This window comes from Macrobrachium rosenbergii, chromosome 53 (assembly GCF_040412425.1).
Source record: "Macrobrachium rosenbergii isolate ZJJX-2024 chromosome 53, ASM4041242v1, whole genome shotgun sequence".
Classification (NCBI taxonomy): domain Eukaryota; kingdom Metazoa; phylum Arthropoda; class Malacostraca; order Decapoda; family Palaemonidae; genus Macrobrachium; species Macrobrachium rosenbergii.
Genome location: NC_089793.1, coordinates 18,535,324 through 18,553,275, shown reverse-complemented (window position 1 = coordinate 18,553,275; position 17,952 = coordinate 18,535,324). Strand labels below are relative to the sequence as shown.

Sequence of the window (17,952 nt, the reverse complement as noted above, 5' to 3'; positions counted from 1 at the left end):
TAATACTTCTGTTTGGTTCCAGTATGAAAGTTAAATAATTTTTGCTTTTATACTTCATTGTTCACTATTTTTTTTTTTTTTACATTCTTGACTTCTGCGCCCATCTATTCAGTTAAGTACAAACAAAATTTCATCTCAGAAAACTCATTTGTAATATCAATAAAAACAAAATTTAATGTTGACTACCTCTTTTATCCATCTTTTAGACTTAGGCATTATATTCCCGGGTCTTTTACTGTTGAACCAAGTTCCAGATATCCTAGACATGCCAATTTTAGTGGACTTTTGAATTGAGATGCCGTTAGATTATGTCTCATTAACTTCAAGTTATAGTGATGAACCTTTTAGCATAAACTGTATTACAGTTATCTCAAGATTATTATTTTTAAAAGGACGAAGCCACTAGAATTACAAAGCTAATTAATCAAATGATATGACGAAGAGTTAAGCCACTAGAACAAATTCTGTGCTTGCAGTTTTCACGAAGACGTCATCATCCTCAGTAGCGAACCTTCCACTGAAAAATTGGAACAGTTATAGTATTTTCCCCTTTCTACTTCCTGTTTACAAATTTATGTATTTTCATATTATAACAAAATTAGCCATTTATTCCGAAATCACACCAAACGCGACTACAGTGAAATGGTGGTCAGAGGGCCATCCTATTTTTTCTTCCAAGGTATTCGTAAAATGTATCTTTTTTTTTTTTTGTAACTCCTTTGCTGGTTAGAGGTAATTGTTTTGAGGTGGTAAGTGATAAGTGGCTGGTTGTCGTCTGGAATACGACAAGTCATGTTCAGACGAGGCTTACTGCACTAGAGGAAATGTGCTATAAATGCCGTTGTAACCTCATGTTTTTATTGGGGCACAATAAAAGATTCACTATTAATTCCTAACTTCGATAAATCCTTTAGATTGCATTATCAACATATATCGACCTTTGGGAACGTGTTCATAAAGTTTGTTCCGACTGCATTGCATTTTCGTGCCTATTTGCTTGTGGTTTATTTTGCCTCATTTGTGGATATGAAGCTTCACTCAGAACCGTCTACTAGCAATGAGACCGATTGCATTTACTTATATCTATAATTTTACTTTTACCTTTATATTTACCTTTCATCCACACTATTGTCAACTGATGACTCATCTACTGTGTCTGTTTACTGATTTTTTTTCCTTTAACTAAATCCTTAAGAAAAATAATATTTTATCATCTCGGTCAGCTTTCCGATATGTTTTCAAAGTGACCCGGTAACATTGGACAGGGAACTTTCTCACTGGTTGTCAGTATCGTATTCATCTTAACACATTGTTCGCTGATCAGGCCATCTGACAATCGCAGATTAGATTTTCAGTAAATACCGTGACTGGAAAATTTCTGTACTGAGCAGTCCTGGTTACAGTCATAGGGAATGGAAAGAGTATAACGGGAAATAATCCTATCGTCACTGATTTCCAAAGTAAAGACAGGATATAGAAAATATAAAAATGTTGTCCACAAAATTGGTGTTGAAATATTTTTTTTTTTTTTTTTTTTCAAAATGCCTTTGTGAAAACTTGTACTTTTGAAGCGTAATTATCATATCGCATATATATATATATATATATATATATATATATATATATATATATATATATATACCTTCACATCTAAAAGCTGGACATGCACAACTGCTATTTTTTCTAGATAAAAACGCACCTTAGTATCAGTGTTACTAAGCAATTATCACCGGAGCTGCTGATTAAAGAATTTCCCTGTTCTTATTTACATCACACATATTCTCTTTCACCTTATAAAAAAAAAAAAATATGCTTGTCCCTCCTCCTTAAATATACATTAAAATCGGTAAGCTCAAAGGAGATATAAGCAGAATGTTCGTACCTGGAGTAGTTTTTCATCTCTCTCTCTCTCGGACGAGGTGTTGCACTCTGATAATTTAAAATACACGGAACGCATATTAATAAGGCTGGCTGACGCTTCGCTCTGCACTTCTCCTTTTTATTGCAACTGAAGTTGGCTTTTGTATTGTAGGAGGAACTTTCCTACTTTTGTTAACCCACCAAAGCTACAATGTATATCTTCTTTCCTTTTCTCATTTCAAAGAATTTATTTGACTCGTACAGTTTCTTTTCCTGAAAAGAACGTTCAACTTTCGTATCTCAGACGAAGAGCAAACACAGGCAGTGTTTTGTTAGAAAACGGGAAGAATTTATATTGATGAAATGGTTTATTTGTTCTTGCCCTAAGGAAGAACTTAAGCCTGTGTTGTTTTTCCAACTAAATCATCCCGGAACATGTGGGTTACTTATTGAAGAATGAATCGATATCTGTGTGGAGAGAATAGAATAGAAGTGCAGTAAAAGCAAGAATATGGAGAGAGAGAGAGAGAGAGAGAGAGAGAGAGAGAGAGAGAGAGAGAGAGAGAGAGAGAGAGAGAGAGAGAGAAATAAGAACACTAAGCAGTGAGTAATCCAAGCTGAGGTGGAGGCACTTGTGAAAAACATCATGACAATTTAAGCCTTCTCTGCATCTAATCTCTAGGCTTTCACATCAGATATGCAAAGAGAGTTTAATGCAAATGAGAGAGCACCGTCATATATATTGAAAGAAGCTATTATCTGCTATTATAAGGGGCAAGAATTATATAATTTTTATAGTTTTTTATAATGGGCGTGCTTCTTATCCATTCATTGTGGCTTCTTAATGGTGACTAGCTAATCCATATCGTATTAGATTTACATAATGATGGGCCTTAGTAATTTAGTGGACTCCAGGCGCACTGCAAGTGACAGGGTGTCATTTGTTATTTTTATCTTTAGTAGCGGTAGTTGTAGTAATAGTAGTGTTCAGGGCGTGCTCTGGATGGGAGACAAAAAACTCTTCTTGTACAGTTCTTTGTTAAGTATATCAGTACGAAAGGGTTAGCTGTACTAAATATGCTCTAAATATGCTTAAACCGAATTCACTAGAAGGATTTTTTTTCCTCTGTATTTGTCAGAGCGTGATTATTTTTCGTATGCCAGTACAAATATGCTGTGAATTTCAAAAAGTAAAATTCATTGGCATTTCCAAAATAAAATCTATATTTATGAAAATCAAGAAAAAAATCATTTTTTTTTAGCTTTGCTTGATGTGTATTAGTTTATGTTACAAAGCGAAGTTTCTGCCTCGTTATCTCAAGGGATCATTTCTCACCAGAGGTAAATTTTTTTCTCTCTATTAATCTTTTTTTTAAAGGTAAAGGAATCTAGTACGTCAAATAATATAAAAATGACCGAGAAGTAAATTCTTGTATTCATGAATGTTGTAATTAGTGAATAATTAAAATGCATGACTGAATACATGCAAAGCAAAGACGCAGAGACTTGAGTTGTTTACCGACAGTCCTCATTATACTGTAGTCTCCTGGTGGGTTTCCAGAATCATGAGAAGCTTCCTCTCCTGTTCTGAGGAGTCACTGAGCTAGGGATTCTCTCTCTCTCTCTCTCTCTCTCTCTCTCTCTCTCTCTCTCTCTCTCTCTCTTTGTTTTCTCAAGGTTCCAGATTGGTGCTCCTTGTGAACTTTTTCTTCATCTTTTTTTCTTTTTCATAAAAACTTGGTTCAGTGTCAGTCAGTAAATAGGAAAGCTAAGATTTGAAGAGTGAAAAACTTTAGTAAATCATTACATAATTAGAACTATTACATAATTAGAATATGGTAGTGCATATTGATTGGCATTGCTGCTTCAGAGAGTTTAGAACACCAACTTCCGTGAATCTGACAAAAACTGTTCTACAATCGTCCTTAAAAGAAAGTAAAAGATTCTGAAAACTGGACACTGTTACAATCGTCGTAACCCGGAAGATTAATAGCGGCCTCTAAGTCAAGAAACTTACGCACTACGAATGTTTGTGAATTAAAGCGTTTGGAAGATAGACAAAAACCGTTTTATGGCAACCAAAATAAAAGTACCTTATTATTAAGATGTAATTCGTGAGTTGTGTACAGTATGTAAGTCACAGATGTTCCTGACATAAGCAAAGCGGAACAATATTTAAAGAAACGAATACGATAATAAAAATTGTGATGGAAATATTATTAATGTCATCATCTTTATAGACACTGAGGTGACTGAACCAATTCCTAGTTCTATAGTGGCGATGGGTGATATATTTTTAAATTCTGCAACTGACTATGTTTAGAATAAATTCTGTCTGTACCACTCAGTGTCACACGATAGAGCCATAATGCATGGAACAAGTCAAGTAACCCATTAATATTTTTGGGTTATCTAAGGTTATGCTCGATCATAATTACATCGCTTTGCATATACTGTATATATATATATATATATATATATATATATATATATATATATATATATATATATATATATATATATATATATATATATAATATAATATATCTATATATACTAAGAGTGAATGGATACTACCACAGTGTATTAGTTGGGCGGTGGATAACTCAAAAAAAAAGCCTTTATAAAATCTGGAGTTTATAGGGTACGGAGTCATGACAACTGTAAGGGCAAAAGGCAGCGAAGGTCAAGGAACATTATCCTCCTGAACACGAAGCTTTATCAGGACTTTTCCAACTAAATGCACATCATTGAACATCAGTGGTTGCTTTTACAAACTGATATTAACGTGACGTACCGGAGATTGACAATTGGAAAATCCGATAATATATATATATATATATATATATATATATATATATATATATATATATATAGTTTGTTTATATATATACATATATACGGTATCATATATATACATATATGTGTGTTTGTGTGCATGTGTATGCATGTATATTCATATACATATGCATATCCAGATTTGCCATTTGTCAAACGCGGACAATCCATGTTAATGTCAGCGAGTACACATAGCAGATCCCCTCCTTGAAGAGTGATAAATCATTGTGATTATGCCTGACTTCAGGAAAGACGTCACGGAATGACAAGGCATTTGTCAGGAGTCACCACGACCAGAACAAGTAGTCAGTTCGATTACAGAGTCAGAACACAAACATAAAGAAGAAAATGGTCCCTCTCTAAAAGAAAAAACCCAAAAGTCTATTCATATATCAAAATTAACGTCATTTAGCACACTTAGCCTCATACTCATTAGTCACAAAGGTAATATTCTTACGCAAGAAATTACGAGAATCATTTCCTTTTGCCATTGTTAGGGTTTCGTGCAACTGTTAGTCTCAGTATACCGATGTGTATTTTTATTTTTCTTAATTTTTCCGTTAGTCTTCATCATTACCGTCTTCTTTGTTTAATTGCCAACTAGTCTGTCATAGATGTTGTTAATTACTCCTATGTAATTGTTAATATCTATATACGCAGACTGTTCTCTCATTGGTCATTTCAAGCTTTTGCTAAATTCCTCTTTCATTAGCTAGCAATTAAAAAATCGAATATCCAGTCATTTTAAGTTTTTATTTCTCCGAATGTTTCAGTACATGCTGTCTCGAAACGGCAAAGCATTAAAAATACCTTTAAATGATTGTCTCTTTGATTTTTTAACTCCCAGGTGATGTAAGAAGATCCTGATGAAAGTTTGCGAAGACTAATAAGAAAATGATTGACTGGCAAGCCAAGATTTGGACTTGTCACCGATTATTCAGTACATGATTGCAGCACTTGACTGCATTCAGCAATTATTTATATGGAATTGCTGTTACATGCCTTGCAATATCATCGTGTGATATTTTTCGTAAAGTTTTTGTTAAACAGATAATTCTTCATTATGAACATGATAATCAATACAGTTTCTAACCTAACTGTCAGCATTTGACAGGCTACTACTGCTACCTAACGATTGCACGCCAAATGACTTAAAGGTGCGTATATGAAAGAGTAATTCTCCGTTCGCCATCCTTGGCTTACAGACGAGAGTCTAGGTGGGATTAAGCAAGCACGTACTCTCTAGTTGTTGCTGTTGAGTGTGAAAATGTGTGAGATTATCGTCAGGTTTGATCGGTTTTCATTTGGTGGCCTTTTTGTGCAGCTTGCAAGTTAGTTTGTATTTATTAGGAGTTGCCTCTCTGTTTATCCCTGTTGTTCCAATATAGTGTATGTGTATTTTAATGTTCTCATTGTCATTATAGGGTTTTTATGTCCTTGCACTAGTACGCTGCTTTGAGTTCATTGGTGTCAAGTATTTTTAAACTTCCTTTTAAACGCGTAAATTTATTTGCAGGTTCCGGGGCTTAGTGACTACCGAAGCATCGGTCATTCCGGAGTCAGATTTACTTATAGAAACTCCGTTGGTAATTATTTTTTGCTGGTAATGAAGTAAGTTATCAGAGGATTGAGCTGGAAGAGAAGGTAGTCCTTGGTCATAATCAAGGGCACGTGTAATGAAGGGTATGGTTTTTTGTCTTGGGCAAATAATGAAACTTGAACAGATTTTATTGAATACGGGCGTATGGTTGCAATATGAAAAACAACTCGAGGGGTTAGTCCCGTCAGTGCACCTCAAGCGGTACATCTGTAGGTATTACTTAAGGTTCACTGCAGCGTCCCTTCGGCCCCTAACTGTAACCCCTTTCATTCCTTTTACTGTACCTCCGTTCATATTCTCTTTCGCCCATCTTACTTTCCACCCTCTCCTAACATTTGATTCATAGCGCAACTGCGAGGCTTTCCTCCCGTCACACCTTTCAAACCTTTTTACTGTCAATATCGGTTTCAGCGATGAATGACCTTATAGGTCCCAGCGCTTGACCTTTGGTCCAAATTATATATTCCGTTCCGTTCACGAAGTCTCGGAGCTTTCATTCCCTTCACAGTTGCAAATCCTGGGAAGAATTTGTGTTTATCACTCTGGAGAATAAGCGTGGTTTCTCAAAACTGGATGTGTAACTCTACAATCTTCTCTCCTCGACTGTTTCTTTATATTCGTAACTAGTTACTCTTCTGTAATTTTTGGTGCGCTGTTAATGACCTAACCTGTCATCGGAGCATTGTAGTATTAGAGGTAGTGGATTGTTAATGATGGTATTGAATACCAAGACCATATTAGCAGGACTGGTTGTAACGTTAGGATCTCAGTGCTATTCCTGTAATAAAATGTGAGATCGTGCCCTTGGTCAGTTATCATGAGGAGGATCTAGTGGTTAAGTTCTTTGGTTAAAATTCATGGAGATTTAATGGTCGTAGTTTAGGTTAGGAATCGTGAAATTCTCAGTTATTAGTATGATAAACTAGAAAAACATTGACAGAATGAAAGTGCGTACTATCCTTTCGATGTGCATGGGGTCAGCGTGGCATCATAATTTGGCCCTTGTAGTAGGCTCGGAAGGGCAAACTTTGACCTCAGACTTGGGATCAGATGCAACATTGCCACAAGGAAACCTCTTGACGAAATCATTCGACTCTAAAATGTACTCAAACGGACTCTCATGACCTTTGTCATTGTAGCAAATAGCATTACCAGCTCGAAAACTCATCCACTTAACTAGCGCGTCAGCTGTTAGCAAAGCCTTGAATTTATTATCTAGATACGCCCCACTTGATCTTGTGAATCCAATCACACAGTGAGCAGATTAGGCCAAATTTGGTAAAGATGCGTAAACCTGTTCGGTAGATATTTAGTCCTCACAGAAAGCTTCACACGTCAGATGATAGTATCGTTCATAAGAGGTTTAACTAGAACAAGAGCAAAAACAATTTTAATAAAAACAATGGAGGGAGCGTAGTGTAAATGTATACGGTTGTCTGAGTTGTCATTTATGGATATGATTAGGGTGACTAGGATTGGGGCCATTCATTTTGGAGCATGTAAATGATCCATTTTCCAATAAATATAATCACTGAGTTCAATGTAACCATTATAATCATAACTAAGCTTCAAGGTTCTAAATCATTTCAATGCTTGGGCTAATGAAATGTGAACCAAGCAGATATGAAGGCAGGGAACTTGCATTAATACCACAGATGATTTACTACAAGCTCCCATGTACATATCGGCAACAGATATAAAAAGGACTGCGTTTTGTAAGTGGTGCTGAAAAATAAAAAGTGCTTTAGCTTTATAACTAAGGAAGATATGCTTTCAAGTCATCTACAGTTTTTCGCTTTACGAGGCCTTTAAAAATATAATATAGAAGGTATTGTCTTCAGTGAACAGCGAACCGTGCTCGGCTACCTATAGACAGCTTCAAAGGCAATTTGCACTGTCTGCTTTTTGTACTTCGACCGTTCCTTTTTATCTATAATCACCTCGCTGTCTATCTACTTGAACTTAACAATAGAGCTCCTTTAAGGGTCTTAGAATATTCGTACTTCGTGGTCTCGTTAAGCGAGTGAAGTTGTTCGTTCCTTTTCATCTTCTTTTTTGGGGGGCTAGGGGGAGGGGACAGAAATATAGTGAAAGGGAAAAATCTCTCTCTCTCTCTCTCTCTCTCTCTCTCAGGATTTTGAGCAAACGAGACACTAGAAAGCTTATCTTCATAAATCCTACCTTGTGGGTACTTGAGCTTTCCAAATAGGTTTTTCCAAAAGACTTTGATGTGAAAATATATTTCCTCAGCATTTCCATGTGATTAGGTTCACCAAGCGGTTACCATTTCAATTTAAGATTGAAATTCTTTTGATAATGGTCTCATGCCACATATAGGTATGGTGAGTTAATGGAAAGCGATGCATATGGACTGAGAAAGCCGTCCCAGTGATACCTGACGCTCTCGCTAACCTGTCCATGTCGTTGCCTTAACATTTGATAACACCTCGCTTTATAGTCCAGAATTCTTATATTGCACGTAGCCTTTGGTATTAAACTGACCTTTCCTCCCATTTCGAATTAAATGTATCGTGTTTCTCAGAAGTGGGCATGCATCGACGGGATTTATTATTATCCATAATGAGGATACATTATTATGGGACGAAACGGAAGGCCATGCCCTCGCTCAAGTAGCTTTCACAGTATTGAAATATGCATGTGGATTCCGTACGGCGTTGGTGCTGTCAGTGTTCCTGACAAAAGGTTGTATGTAGCGACCGTTCGGTCCCTTGCAGCAACTCCTTTCATTCATATTCTCTTTCTTCCATCTTGCTTTCCATCCTCTCCTGACAATTGCTTCAACATTATTTTTCAGCGCTGGAGGACCTCATAGTTCCCAGCGCTTGGCCTTTGGCCAAAATGTTATATTCCATTTCCAATTCCTTATATATGGAGATAAGAATAGGCAAAAGGTGAAACAATGAGGTAAATGAAATAAATTACATGAAGTAAAATTAAATATTTGAAGTAAAATGAATAAAACAGAATAGGTAAGTAAATTGAAATAAGTAAAAACTAAAAAAAGAATGTATCCATTGAGTTTACCTTCGAATATCCATCCAGTGACTGTGGAAGCCCATGGAAGATGGGTTGTGGTTCAATCCAAAGATTGAGAACATTTTCTAAAGCCACTACCCCAGCGGAGGGTAACTAAATGTGGCCCTTGGTATGGCCCAGAACTCACAAAAAGCAGAGAGATTACAGGTACTGTAATGAATTGAGCAGAGCGGAACTGAAAGGAGAGGAAGTTTAGCGACCTCAAGTGGTGAAGTTCATCAGGAGATAGGCAGGACAGAGTCTTCTTTTCAAAGGCGTTAGAGCGACCGTGCTACAGTATCTTCTCAGCTCAATACGTTAACTTCGTTATCAACCTGGTTTGAAGATGAAACATAAAGTGATATGTTTTGTTATCTGTGACGGAGAGGGCACGGGAAAATAAAAGGATTGATGTTATTTCATATTATTCCATACTGTAGGCCTTACTTAAGGTTCTTGTAACATCCCTTCAGCCCCTAGCTGCAAGGCCTTTCATTCCTTTTACCGTACCTCTGTTCATATTCTCTTTCTTCCGTCTTACTTTTCATCCTGTCCCAACAATTTTTTCGTTGTGCGACTGCTAGGCGTTCCTCCTGTTACACATTTAAAACCTTTTCGCTTTCAATTTCCCTTTCAGCGTTTAATGACCTCATATGTCCCAGCGCTTGGCCTTTGGCCTAAATTTTATATTCCATTCCATATTATTCCATAAAGTACCCTTGTAGAGGGGACGGATTTAACCGTATTTTATCATCAGTATCATCATGCAGTTAACAGATTTTTGGTACTTTTGAAAATGCTTCAAATCGTTTTGCTAGGTAAGATTACGTTTAATGAAAACGTATGGAAAAATAATGTTAAATGGGTAATAATTATGATTTACCAGTTTAATTTATCCAAGTTTAACTATATCTCTACCTTTAGCAATTGTACTTTACGCAAAAGAACAACCCTATCTTACTGACTTCATTTTTCTTTTTTTTAGGTCCTCTAATGCAGTTCAGCGATCCTCGATTCCACAGGTTCATGTCGAAACTGCCCGCCGTGCTTCTTCAGTAGTAATAACCTCATCAAATAAGGGCATTCAGAGAAAACGGGGAGGAAAACTTCTATTGAGACTGACTTTTTTCCTGAAACAATAAGCAGTTGATGCGCTGAGACCTCTACAAACTTGCAGCAGCAAGCCAGCATATCTCCGCCAACAAAAGTTAGAGTTTTGCCAACAACTTATTCAGCAAAATACCTGCATCCATTAAAACAAGGTAATTGAATTTCAGAAGAGTTCTTGAGTACGCGTCATTGCTCCTGTCTATTTACTCCTTCAGGTTCCAGTCTAGTCCATCTCAAGATGGACTAGACCAGAGGGCTTCCAAAGAGTTGGTATTTATTGTGGCGTATACTGACCATTCCAACAAAAACCCGTTTTTCATAATTTACGAGATTTGTTTTTCAAAGATATTATATCCCTTTATTTCATATTTCAGTTTGAATACATATATTTGCAAAAATAGTACAGTATTTATTCTCTCTCTCTCTCTCTCTCTCCGCCAGAACGTTTAAAGCACAAAGAAATAAAATGGAGTTGCGTCACAAAAAAATGTGAACAACATAAACAACGATTATCATAAAAGGTGCTTATCGACCCATCGGACAGAAGAATGAGATTTATTCGAAAATATTAAATTTAATGAAACCACAAAATGAGGTCGGTTGGAGATGAGATCCAAAACAGCATTTATGGCGGTGTTTGTGAAAGTGTTCATTATTCAACTCCAAGGGACAGACTTATAGCGAGAGAAGAAAAAAATACTAAAAGCAAAGCATAACATACGACCGAACACCCAGGTACCACACCCATGTGAACTCTCTCTATTCTCTCTCTCTCTTACACAGAATAGGAGATGCATGCTGAAAGCATTTAAGCCTGATCTCAGAAGAGAAACATACGCGAAGTGCTTATGTCAGGAAGATAATTTTCTTACCTTTTTAGGAAAGGATTTAGTCCCAGGTTTCTCTCCTCCTCCTCTCCTCCTCCTCCTCCTCCTCCTCCTCCTCCTCCTCCCTCCTCCTCCTCCTCCTCCTCCTCCCTCTTTTCCTACATGGTTTCTTTTGATCTACGATAGTAGCGTAAGAAGGCTTGAATTTCTTTCGTAGGGTCATACTGAGATAGTAACTGTGGACAGTGAATTTCACATAAGTAACTTTTAGATTATGATGTCGTGATATACTTATGTTTTAGTTTTACTCTTCCCAGGAGAACACACACACGCACACACATATATATATATACAGTATATATCATACGTTTATATATATATATATATATATATATATATATATATATATATATATATATATGCATGTGTGTGTTTGTGTGCTTGTAAGGGTGTTTCAGGAAAAATACAAGAAATCTCTCGGTAACGTTTGTGACATTTATCCTTGAGCCAGTGAGCTAAGGATACTACCACAGACAAAATGCTCCCACTTAGAGGGCTCATCAGCAGTAAGCGAACACATCCGCACACACATTGCATCATTGAATTTTAACTCGCGCAATTTAACTTCTTTGGCGCTGAGGCTTTTCAGCTTCACCTCCTCTGGCATTGTTACTCGCAGTTTCTGTGTCCTGCTCCGCCTGAATTAAGAGTCCTATTTTCACTCTGTTAACCAAAGCACTTCAAATCGTTATAATATACATTATCATTTATCTGTTTAATTCTCGTTCATGTAACCATCTTGATGTAGCAGTTTTATGTTTACATTTCATCTTAGCAACTATTGCTATTTTCCCTTAAATTGGTATTCAGTAGTAACCCTTCGATACCCGAAAGAAGAGTGTGTTTAATAATTTCCTCATATAATATCCGTACTACCCCACCTTCTGTGCTTCTTTGGTATTAGTATGCGCCATTTCCTTCATTCTGCTGATAACTACGTCATTTACTCCCAAATACATATACGAATAACAATTTCCCGATCTTCTACAGATTAGATCATGTCAAAACATTCCTGGCTTCCATTTACCGTCAACTCATAACCCTATTCTTGCTAGCATTCACTCTGCTTTTTCCTTGAAACACTTCCACATTGTTTCACTTCATTATCACTAATTAGCAGTGAAACATCTTCAGTGATTAGCCGCGCCACATTCCTTTCTTATCCCTTCCACTTAAACTACAAAACTGCCTCTACTTCCTCTGCCCTTTAAGTCGTGTAACCTCTCTGATTGCGTTATTCGTAAAATTAGTTATAAAACATCCCTTAAATGCGCATATTATAATTCAAGCTTTGACTTCATCATACGCATCATAGCAATTAATAGCTTATTATCTTCAGTATACTTTGCGTGTCGAATCTTCGACGGGTCGATTAAACTTTCTTCATGTTCGTATACTCTTTCTTCTAGTCGAAATTCTTGAGCTTCAGTTTCACAGTAAACGCCGGTTAACGCACACTCGTCCTTGCCTGTGCCCACACCAATCCTCACTCACATGTCTTTCACAACCATGTCTTACTTTCACAACCGAAACTTTACCACGCACCCTCACAGTTCTATTAAGACAATAATTGTTCCTTAATAATTACAGTCATATCTGTCACCGTTCCATTTGTAAAGATTGACAATCGTTCCCCTTTCCTATTATTCCTTGGAAATATTTCTTTTATTCAGATTTCATGCCATATCTTGGTCAATCACTCAGTAGTATTCTTGCACCTTACAGCAAGGTCTCACTTGCATTCCCCTTAGCTCCTGGTGGCTCTTCACTTTTCGACTTTAGATTTTTCATCCTTATACCCTAAACAGTGACTTTCAGATATACATGTAATGTAAATGTGTTATATGCATATATATGTATATATATGTATATATTATATATACATGAAATTGTTTGACAGTTTCAAACTTATTTTATATTTCCATATATCAAGCCGCAAATACCATTCACTTTACCTTGGGAGTAGAGTGCACCGGAAAGAGAATTATATATGATAAATCCTCTTGCGAGAATATATAACCCCTTTAGATGCAAGTTATTCCCAAAGTAAAGTGTATTCTGTATGCTTGGTATAATCGGATTGTTTATATATATATATATATATATATATATATATATATATATATATATATATATATATATGTATATATATGTATATATATATATATATAGTATATATATATATATATACATATATATATATATACAGTATATATATATATATATATATTTTTGTGATATATATATATATATACATATATGTATATGTATATATATATGAAACACGTATCTCATGTGTTTATTTCTATATATATATATATATATATGTGTGTGTGTGTGTGTGTGTGTGTATGGGTTGGCGTGTACTGTATATGTAAGTGTCGGTGCTTATTTGCATTAAGAGGGAGTATGATGTTGTGTCTGACCTTATGAAAGAAAATCGTCTGTATCGTCTGATACAATAAGTCTTCAAGATTATACAGTGAATTGAAATAAGTAGTACTTTCTCTCTTCTTCTTCTCTCTTCTTTCTCTCCCTCCTGTTGTAATGCCAGGGTTTCTATACAGGTTTTGCATCTTTAAATTCTCATGTTCTTCAAGACAGTTGGTTTGCTGCTGCCTATTCATCATAGTGTTTATAACAAGGGCCATGTATCATTCAGAGTTAATTGAAAGCCTGTGTAAAAGTAAGGCGGCAAAAGTGGAAATGAGAGAGAGAGAGAGAGAGAGAGAGAGAGAGAGAGAGAGAGAGAAAGATTCTTCTTTATTGTATTTCTACCGCAGGTGTTCTTCAGGGGTTAGATTGAACAGAAGAGTTCGGTAACGATAAACAGTAAATATGAAATTTTATTTATCACTGGTATTCTGTGCCATTGGTCTTTTAAGTGTCTGATTCAAGTGAATGATTTACATAGATTAAAATAAAAAAGGAAATAGATAAAGAGAGGGGAGGGAGGTTAAGAGTGTCTAGGTCATTTATTGTCTGGGCTTTTTGTTTTCAATCTATATGAGGTCAGAACCCATCTCATTAATGTAGACAACAGATTCTTGATCCTATCTCAAATCATACCCTTGTGGTGGCCCGAGCCTTCTTTTTTTATTTCTTTTATCTATTCTTTTTTTTTATATTCCTTTTGAAAGTTCCTCTTTACCTTTTTTTTCTTTTTCCTCTTGAATTAGTTAACCGATATGTAGGCTCCTTGTGGTTAAAACGAAAAGAATATTGTGAGATACAGATGAAGATATTTTTCATATTTTTATTCATCTTTAGATTTCAGTGATGATTGCTGGTGTTAAGGTTATTCTTTTGTAACCCTGTAAAACCTAAAATCAGATATTTCAACGATCGGAAATTCTGCAACATTTTTAAGCAAGATTTTCTAATAACGTGGATATGTTTGAATCTTTCTGCATAAATATGGCACCATTGCGCTGATCTCCTCTTCGATTGCGTGCGCAATATGCTCGTTTGTGCAAAGTAATTAATAGAATTTAAAGCTTTGGCCTTGAATCGGTGCACCCCAGATCCAGAGGGCAAGCAATAAAGGGTGATAAGTCATAAGCAAATCTTCATTTGTATCTCGGACTGAAGGACTGACCGTACACATAGCGTTTTTGCGCTGGGTGCCCGGCCCAGCAGTCTTTGTTATACTGTCGCGAGAAATATTTAATTTCGTACTTATTGATAAATGAGCTTAATCATGACTACCAAAGGTAATTGAGTACCTCCTGAGTAATTAAGTCAAGTCTCCGGTCTTCGAAAAATTACAACGGATATAGAGGGTTTTTGTCTGCAATAAAAAAGACCGTTAGGAAACGCCCTGAAAATGAAATGTTTTGGTTGATATTCCTACTCTTACCCGAGACATTGTTCGGTATGCACTTGCACCTGAAGTATTTGTTAGATGTTTCCAGTGAATTGAAATGGATGTGTGATTTATTCATTAGGAAATGGGCCTGTTTGATTATGTTCCTTGGGAATTAAAGCATATTAGCCCTGGTAAATTAAACATTTGGTTAATATAATTTTTATTTAAACATATGTCAGCATATCTTCAACATTTCAAAGTTCTGTTAGTTCATATATTCTGGGAATAATATCCTAGGAATTTAAAAATTTGATAAATTTATCCTCTGAACGGAAACACTTTGTTGACATATATTGTGAATTAAAACCTTTGGTTAATTATTTTTAGAAGTTGAGTAGTTTTATTATTTTTTTTTCATGAAAATTAGGCATTGATATATAATGATTCTCGAAGGCAGATATTGCCAGTAGTTAACAAACTCTTAGCATTAGTTATTTTGTATTTTTTTACTTTTATTTTAAATATTTCTCATTCTGTCTCACCTGATGCTGGAGCACATATGAGACCTTGCGGAAGAGATTTAGTTGGGCGTATTTTTTCTGCAGTATCTATTTAGAGAGAGAGAGAGAGAGAGAGAGAGAGAGAGAGAGAGAGAGAGAGAGAGAGAGAGAGAGAGAACATTCTTCAAGGACGTCTCGTTTGCTCACCTGTCAGCTTTCCAGATCAGAATTTCGAGCTGTAAATATATTCTTCTGCCTGTTATAGTAAATCCAGACCGACTATAATTCATATCCCTGCTGTCTTGTCTGTGACCTCTTGCATCATACCTTCCATAAAGATATAAAACGGCTCTGCAACCTCAATCCCCTCTTGTCTCAGGCTCACTTTTACTCCAGGCCAGTCACCTTCCCTTCTATATATTCTAGCTCCTGCTGCACTTTCACCATACAAGTTTTTGATAGTTCCCAGTTATTGCTTTGTACACTGTAAATCCTCAAGTCTCAGTGCATTGCATCTCATAAAAACATGTAATTATGTATTATATAATAAGGTATTTCATTATCCATGGAGACCATGTATAGGATTTTTTTTCCTTTACTCTCAAAGTTTTCTCAGGCCTTTACTCTCAAAATTTTCTCAGAACTACTTCAAAATGGACTCTTGATCCACAGGTCTTTTTTGCCAAAATTCACGATGTTCTTCACATACCAGCCCTTCTGTTATCTTTGGTTCTTTCTCAGTCGAAATCCTACTTTATCCTTATGCAAAGGACAATTTTTCTTCACACCCACTCCATTGGTACCTTTTCTCATCCAACTACACACACACACACACGCGCACGCCCTGGTCAGCCGCTCAGCCACACTTTCAACACTGTACTGCAGCATCTCTCTTTGAATCCCATCAACCTCACAATTGCCTCTCTTACATACTCAGCATTCACTTCTGGTAACCTGTCTCAAATTTATAATAACTGTTTCTTCAGTTTCATCATTCAGATTAGCTTTCCCCGTCTTACACACTCAACAAATCTCCAAAAATATACTTTTCATCAATGCTGGACTGCACTCTCTTCAGAAAACATCTTTCCATTTGCACTTTTTATTAAGATCCATTTCCTCATTAACCTTTCTGTATACATTTACAGTCTTAAAAAGACACGTCTTACTCTCTTTTTTCCCCTAAAGAGTTTGCTCATACTTAGAAACTTTCACCATAGCCTATTTTTTACACTTCCTCTGGCCTTGACCATATTTTTGCCCTATTTTATACCTCTGTATTATCACTCTGTACTTGAAACTCTCTGTTCTCTGAATAACCTGCTAATTTTCTGACCTCTTTTTTCAGCCTTCACTTATAACTGACTCTACTCACAAACACTCCCAGCAGCTTCTTTTACCCTGTGCTCAATTCTGAATGCCTCTAATAAAATCCTTTCAGTTCAGTCTTTAACACTGGCACGTTTTTCACCGGACTTTCCCTAATACGTTAGTCTTACTTTTTATGAAACTCACCTCTCTCTATTCATTCATGTCAACACTCCTTTTATATATATATATATATATATATATATATATATATATATATATATATATATATATATATATATTAATTTCTGACTCACATCAGGATCGAACCCAGGTCTTTCAATTGAAAGGCAAGGCGCTGCCCACTAGGTCATACAAGTCTAAAAAGAAGTTGGAACCTGAGAGCAACTGCACCCAAGGAATTACCTGAGCAAGCTAACTGCTTGCATACCAGCGAGTTTTCCCCAACTTCCCGGCTCAGCAATGACTCAGTTGACAGCATTTCATTCGAATTATCCCTTCTGAGTGAATGAGATAGAAATAATCAACACACAGTTAGCTTGCCCAGGTAATTCCTTGGGTGCAGTTGCTCTCAGGTCCCAACTTCTTTTAGACTTGTATGGCCTAGTGGGCAGCGCCCTTGCCTTTCAATTAAAAGACCTGGGTTCGATCCTGATGTGAGTCAGAAATTTATTTCTGTTCCACACGTGATTGTGTGTTGATTATTTCTATCTTATTCACTCAGAAGGGATAATTCGAATGAAATGCTATCAATTGGGTCATTGCTGAGTCGGGGAGTTGGGGAAACTGCTGGTATGCAAGCAGTTAACTTGCCCAGGTAATTCCTTGGGTGCAGTTGCTCTCAGGTTCCAAATTCTTTTAGACTTGTATGGCCTAGTGGGTAGCGCCCTTGCCTTTCAATTGAAAGACCTGGGTTTGATCCTGATGTGAATCAGAAATTTATTACTGTTCCACACGTGATTGTGTGCTGATTATTTATATCTA

The 17,952-nt window shown here is 36.3% G+C and overlaps 2 long non-coding RNA genes across 2 annotated transcripts in view; one reads left to right on the top strand and one right to left on the bottom strand.

Annotated features, from left to right (window-relative positions):
• LOC136834333 (uncharacterized) overlaps positions 1 to 17,952 on the top strand; it is a 921,310-nt gene that overhangs the window by 756,176 nt on the left and 147,182 nt on the right. The window contains exon 5 of the long non-coding RNA XR_010851747.1: positions 10,320 to 10,596. This is a non-coding gene — a long non-coding RNA (uncharacterized lncRNA). The remainder of the gene's footprint in view (positions 1 to 10,319; positions 10,597 to 17,952) is intronic.
• LOC136834334 (uncharacterized) overlaps positions 1 to 17,952 on the bottom strand; it is a 124,661-nt gene that overhangs the window by 76,957 nt on the left and 29,752 nt on the right. The window lies entirely within an intron of this gene.